This window comes from Octopus bimaculoides, chromosome 19 (assembly GCF_046866305.1).
Source record: "Octopus bimaculoides isolate indiv1 chromosome 19, ASM4686630v1, whole genome shotgun sequence".
Taxonomy (NCBI): Eukaryota; Metazoa; Mollusca; class Cephalopoda; order Octopoda; family Octopodidae; genus Octopus; species Octopus bimaculoides.
The window spans coordinates 25,460,331-25,467,830 of NC_142946.1; the positions used below are offsets into that span (position 1 = coordinate 25,460,331).

A 7,500-nucleotide genomic window follows, 5' to 3' on the forward strand; every position below is an offset into this window, starting at 1 on the left:
TACTTATTTAGTCCCTCAAAGCGTGAGGCATTAATACACAGTTAATGCCCTTTATATATAATTAATTATATCTATGAAGAAACGATGAATTTTTTCATTACGAAATTTTTTGTTATTTTTTCATTATGAAGTTTTTTTCACGCTGACTACTTGATAAATTCTTATAAAGAATTTATCCTATATTATATTATATATATATATATATATATATATATATATATATATATATATATATATATATATATGTATGTATGTATAAATATATATACATATATATATATATATATATGTATAAATATATTAAAAAAAATAAAGAGAGCAATGGTAAAGTTGGAAATATATTTTATGGATAGAGTCTTACAGCTGTTTCTGGGAAGATCCAAAGCTTCCCTTCATCGGAGACAGAAATAGTAAAGGAATCGATTATTATATCCATAGGCGGAGAGTTATAGTATGAAGTGAGAGTGAGTGTGATGCACTGAAAAAAGAATGAAAGAAAGAACAGTACTAGGAGTGTAGTTTCATTCCAGTAGTAAGTATCTGTGTAAAGTAATCCTTGTAGGAATTTTCCGGAGATAGTTGCTGCAACAAAGGCTGAAATAGCAGAGGTGGATATATGCCATATTGTGTCCGAGGTATATTGCTTGTGTTTACTTGAAGGATGTCCCAAATCAAGTGAGAGATGTGTGTAGGGTAAATAGGTCAAGTCTTAAAGACAGAATGGGAAGGGGATAGAGGAATGATTCCGGTGGGGGGTGGTAGTGGTATTTAAAAAATTTTTTTTTTGTGGTCAGTTAATCTGACTGGACAGAGAGGATGAGTATTGTGAGGGAAGGAGGAAGGGGGGATGAGGTTAAATGGTTTAGTGAAAAAAAATAATAATAAAGTATACCTGCAAGCCTTCAAGCAGGCTATCCACATGCTAGAAATAACAGTCAAATCTCACAAAACTGCGATAACATAATGAAAGAAATATGTAATCAATCTCCTCACCTTTCTGCAAAGATTTCTTTCAGAGTAATTTCCTGCAGTAATATGACAAAGTAATTCATGTGAAATTAAAGAGGGTTTCTTTTTTTAAACTTTTTTTAAAACTTTTTTCGACCTTTTTTTTTTCAATCTACGTTGGAAAATACGGAGATAAAGAATATGGAAAAAAACACAAATTCAAATTTTAATTTCAAATTTTTTATGAAAATCTCTGATCCAAAATCCCCCCCTCCCCTCCGTGTCATCCCGCTGCCTAAAAATGAATGGTTGTTTTGTCTATTTCACATGAATTACTTTGTCATATTAATGCGGGAAATTACTCTGAAAGAAATCGTTGCAGAAAGGTGAGTAGATTGATTACATTAGATTATCAGAGTTTTATGAGATTTGGCTGTTATTTCTAGCGTGTGGTTAGCCTGCTTAAAGACCTGAGGTATATATATATATTACTCTTTTACGTGTTTCAGTCATCTGACTGTGGCCATGCTGGAGCACAGCGTTTAGTCGAGCAAATCGACCCCAGGACTTATTCTTTGGAAGCCTATCAGTCTCTTTTGCCGATCGCTAAATTACGGGGATGTAAACACGCCAGCATCGGTTGTCAAGAAATTTTACAAATTTTTTTCAGAATCGTAATCTTCGTATTTTACTACGTATTTCGCAACAAAAATTGAAAAATGAAGAGACGGGGTGGGAGCATTAGGGAGGGGAATTGAAATTTTGAAAAAAAAATTTTCAGAATCGGATCCTCCATAACCAAAAACATGGGATTCCGTAAAAAAAAATCAATATATATATATATATATATATATATCCATTTTACCGAAAGTTATGACAGAAAAATCTGATCTTGTGAATTTCCTGAAAGTCTCCTCTCCACCCAACAGGGTCGTCAGCGCACTTTTTTTTTTTCCATATTCGATTTCTACTTATTATTTTTTGGTTCCCGGGTGAAGATCTTTATATTGACCTGAAATTTTATATAAGTACCTTTCAAACGGCATAGATTACGAGGTAATCTTTCAGTTTAGTGTGTTTAAATAAACATGAAAGGGGATATAAATAAGTCGGCACTGTCATGCTATTAGCTGTCAGAAGTGAAAGTGCTCACTGCTAGTGAAGTATCTGTCTGTCTGCCTGCATGCCTGTTGCTGGCCTGTCGATTCTTTGGCTACTGACAGCTAATACCTTGACTGGCCGGAGCGAGCTATATGTCTGTCTCTCTCTCTATCTATCTATCTATCTATCTATTACTCGAAAGTTCGCGCGTCCGCGCTAGCTAGTCGTGAGTGGTCGATCCTATTATTTTTAAACTTCAAACTTCATTTGTTTTCTATTTTGATAAATTCTCTCTGTTGAAAATTATATTTTTATATTTTAAATAATTTGCAATTTCAGGAAATATGTTTTTATATTAAATTTGTGTTTTCTACTCACGACTAGCTAGCGCGGACGCGCGAACTTTCGAGTAATAGATAGATAGATAGAGACAGACAGACAGACAGACAGGCATATAGCTCGCTCCGGCCAGTCATGGTATTAGCTGTCAGTAGCCAAAGAATCGACAGGCCAGCAACAGGCAGGCAGACAGACAGACAGATACTTCACTAGCAGTGAGCACTTTCACTTCTGACAGCTAATAGCATGATAGTGCCAATAAGTCAACTGTCTCGTTATTCGGCTAATAGAGTTAAATTCCAAAATTCCTCCAAAATTGACTCAGGGTCGAGGACTTCAGGTTTGGGAACAATGAATATAGGTGCCGCTGGTATTCCACGTGCCATTTCGATCGATTCGAAAATGATCTCGGTGCAAATAAACAATGAGAACCTATTATCTCCCCTAGTTGTTATTTCCCCTGTCATTTTTATTTACTTCTTTAAACTGACTAAACTGAAAGATTACTGATTACGAAATTCATAAATTATTTTTTCGCTTGGAAAAAAGTTTTAAAAAATAAATTTTTAGATTCATTTATTTTTCGTCTGAGTAATAGAAAAAGGTTTCAAAAAAGATCCCATGTATCATGGTGGGAGAAAAAAATTCATAAATACGGTGTTGAATATGGTTTCATTATGGAAAAGAAAGTTAAGGGCGATTTAGCTGTTGTTTTTAGCACATCTCCACCATTGGGATCTTTTTAAAAACGCTTTTCTATTACTCAAACGAAAAATAAATGAATCTAAATTTTTTTTTTTTCAGACTTTTTTCCCATTTCACCCAAGCAAAAAAGTAATTTATAAATTTCTTTCTCTTCGAAAGTTCTCTCCCCACCCTCTCGGAAAAACTTTTCCCTACAAATTTCTTTATAATCGCAATCTGTGTCGTTTGAAAGGTATTATTTATATACCGTTCAGCTAAATTACGGTATGAGTACCATAATTGTCAAAATTAAGGTTTTATGTTTCTGAAGAAGATCGTCGCTTTCCGTAAAATTTTTATTTATTTTTTTTAAATATGTTGGGGGGGGGGTATCTTTTGAAGTTGGCGTAAAAGCGAAAAAGACGGAGGGAGAGAGCGATTGGATCGGGAAGTGCTTTTGAAGTTGGCGTGCCGCGCGCGTGTGTGTGTGTGTGTGTGTGTCACTGAAACCATTCATACGTACATACATAACCTCTCTCTCCTTTTCTCAGTCTGTCACTCACTACAAAAAGTGAATAAAAACATTTCAGTTAACTCTCTTTCGGCCATACATAGATACATACATCTATGTATACATGCATACATACATAACCTGCGTGCGTGCGTGTATCACTGAAGCCATACATACATACATACATAACAACCTGCGTGCGTGTGTCACCGAAGCCATTCATACGTACATACACACATAGCTTGCGTGTGTGCGTCCGTGTGTGTGTGTCACTGAAGCCATTCATACATACATACATACATAACCTCTCTCTCTCTCGCGTTTTGTCTGTCAATCACTCACACATTCACTCACTACAAAAAGTGAATAAAAAATTTCAGTTATCACTCTCTCACACACACACCAGTAACATTACTCTCTCTGCAATTCACATACACACCACACTGTCTCGCACACCCCATCAAACACGCGCGCGCGCACACATCAATTCTTCCGCTTCACGCCAACTTCAAAAGAACTTCCCTCATGCAATCGCGCTCTCTCTGTCTCTTTCGCTTTCACGCCGACTTCAAAAGATCCTCTTTCCTCCCAACTCCATATTAAAAAAATAAAATTTTTTTACGGACACCGACGATCATCTTCACAAAAGTAAATAAACACACGTGGTTTATAAGTGATTTGTAAAGTGACAGTCGTGTGTTCCCATATCGAAAGATCGCCAAAATTTCATTAGAAGATATCCATTTTCCTAAAAGTTATGAAAAAATCGAATCTTGTGAATTTTTCGAAAGTCCTCTTCCTACCCCCATCCCGGTTCGGTGGCGCAAATTTTTGCTTTCATATTCGTTTAATACACATTTTTTTTTACACCTATTGCACTTGTTCTTTTTTGTTGTTGTTTTGGTGGCCGGGTGTCGAAGTAAACGTTAACCATTTATTTTCATAACACAATTCTCTGTTAGTAAATGTTTTTCTTGCAACAATTTAAAGGTATGTTAGAGATAATTTATTTTAATTACATAATTTTCTGTTAGAAAATGATTTTCTCTTACACAAACACGCAGCAATTTTGATTTAGAAGTATTTAAAAATTATTTGGAAATTATAAAGAGAAACGAATGGCAGAATCGGACTGTCCATATTTTAAAATCAAAAATTTTTTTTTTTTTAATCGAAAAACAATAGAAAGTTTTTGAATTGGGGTGGGAGCAGGGGAACATTGAAAATACAGTTTTATTGGATAATCGTATTCATTCCATTATGCAGAAGACAGAATCGAAAAAATTGTGCAAATTCTTAAAAATAAAAAAGTTATGAGGGATTTTATAGTACATGCTTTGAACAGAAGTCTGCCGACCTTTTTTTTATTTTGTAATTCGTGAATGTAATGAGCGTATTTAAAAACCTGATCTTCGATATAAACTTTAAAAGGAAGCTTTTTCAGAAGTCGTGTCCTTTAGCTGTTGTTTCTAGCGTGTCGGAGGTGATACTTGCGTACCCACTTTTTTTTTCCAAAATTTCTTCGGATTCCTTTTATCGATATAGGAGATTAAGATTTTACCCCCCACGTTTTCAAAATTATAATTTCCCCCTCCCCACCCCAGTTTTTTAATTTTTAACTTTTTTCGATTTTTTTTTTATAATCCACGTACAAAAATACAGATTACGAATCTTTAAGTAACATTCAAATCCCCTTCCCCAACCTCCACCTATCACGGCAAGACTTCCTTTTGTACTCCCCCCCCCCCAAACACCCTTTTATTTATTTATTTTTCTACACAAACACCCGTTTTCGGCTACGGAGAATACGAATCAGCAAAAAAATTGGCAAAAATTGGCATTTTGAAATTACACCCCCTAATTTCTTCATTTTAAACTTTTTAATTTTTTTTTTATTTAATATGTGGAAAAATACGGAGATTATGATTCTGAAAAAATTCCCAAAATTTTTGTAGTTACGGTTAGGATTAGGATTAGGGTTCTAGGGTTAGGGTTAGGGTTACAGAAAAAATTGAAAAATGAAGAAATTGGGGGAGGGGGTCGAAATTTCAAAATGCCGATTTTTGGCAATTTTCCAGAATCTCCGTATCCGAAAACTGGGGTTTTTGGCAAAAAAAAAAAGGGAGAAAATGGGGGTACGGGAGGAAGTCTTTCTCCCATCACTTCCCCACTTTCAACAAGCTAAAAACTCCGAATGTTTCGCTTTTAGTTTTTTTTTTTTCTTTTTTTGAAAGCGGGGAAGTTTTTTCAGAAATAATGTCGTTTAGCTGTTGTTTCTAGCATGTCGGGTTTTCTGACGGTGGTCGGATATTTCTGACATCTGCTATTTCAGTAGAATTCTACGCATGCGTGAAACATCAAACGAAAGTGAAACATTCGGAGTTATTAGCTTTTTGAAAGTAGGGGCGTGAGGGAACAAGCATTGAGTGTTTCTTTTCGGAAAAATTAAAATTCAAAAAAGAATTTCCTCAATTCGTAATGTCTGTACTTTTGTACGTGGTTGAAAAAAAAAATTAAGTTGAAAATTAAGAAATTCGTATTATGAAAATCGTATTCTCCTATATCGATAAATTAAGTACCAGTTGCGTACTGGGATCGATCTAATTGACTACCCCCCTTCCCCCGAAATTTCGGGCCTTGTGCCTAGAGTAGAAAAGAATATACTTTCATTTTTTGAGGAGAATTTACTTTTGAATATTTTAAGACGATAAACTGCATGTTAACCTATACATGTACAGATATATGTATATATATATATATGTGATTAAGCATATTCCACATAACATTCAGAAAAAAATGGGGTAAATTTTCAGATTAACACCCGCACGATTTTCACTAGGGTGTTAAGGTTAGGGTTTTAGGGTCAGGGTTAGGGTTTTAGGGTAAGTTTTAGGGTTATGGGTTTTAGGGTTAGGGTTAGGGACGGAATTCCCTAACCCTAACCCTAAAGGCCCTAAACCTAACCCTGTAACCCTAACCTGACCCTAAAACCCTAACACACTAGTGAAAATCGTGCAGGTGTTCATCTGAAAATTTACCAACAATGGATACCTTTTTTTATGAAATTTTCTATAAGTTTCTTTCACATGATATCTATATATATAAAAATGAGAATGTGTGTCTGTCTGTCTGTCTGTCTGTGTGAATCCATAAAACTTGAGAACTACACAACCAATTTCATTCAAATTTTACACATGCCTTACTTAGGATCCAGGAAGTGTTTTAGGCCCCAAAACATTTTTAACTTCTTGCCTAATGCGAGCCCAGTGCAATATCACATCTCCTCTACTATTGCAGTATTACGTGTCAAAAATAAAACAATAACATTTCTCTTTTGTAATGTCAGACATTTTCACTTTAATAGTTTCACTTTAATACTGAAACTATTAAAGTAGACATGGATATGTAGACTTCTTTTTAAAAATAAGTTTATAATTGTTTGCTTAGAAGCTTTTTTTCGCTCTTTATAAATTTCGGTAATTTCTTGGTGACACGCAAAATTTGGATCTTGAAATCGTAATCTCCGATATCGAAAACAGGAATCTGAAGAAATTTTGCAAAAAAAAAAGGGGGGGATGTAGGGGTGTTCGCACCCGCCCAGCAAGAAATTAATAAGAGATAGAAGAATGAGTATAACACAAACTACGAATAATTTATATCAACAACTTCATTTTACTTAACGATTCAATCTCATAAGTTACAAGTTCCTTTTTTTCATATCTTTAAATGAAGAAAAATGACACATGAAAGCGACAAAAGTAAAAAATATACTCTCGATAGAATACCTAAATAATGTACTATATTTCATTTCCACGAAAGTGAAACTTATGTCAACCTCGAGATCGCCATGAAAAAGAATAAGACGATAAAATAAAACGCATTTAACACTATACTGATGATTAACTAACATTTGTTTA

The 7,500-nt window shown here is 34.6% G+C and overlaps 1 protein-coding gene across 1 annotated transcript in view; it reads right to left on the reverse strand.

Moving 5' to 3' along the window:
• LOC106877514 (NFX1-type zinc finger-containing protein 1) overlaps positions 1 to 7,500 on the reverse strand; it is a 30,678-nt gene that overhangs the window by 22,460 nt on the left and 718 nt on the right. The gene's annotated exons all lie outside the window — the stretch shown is intronic.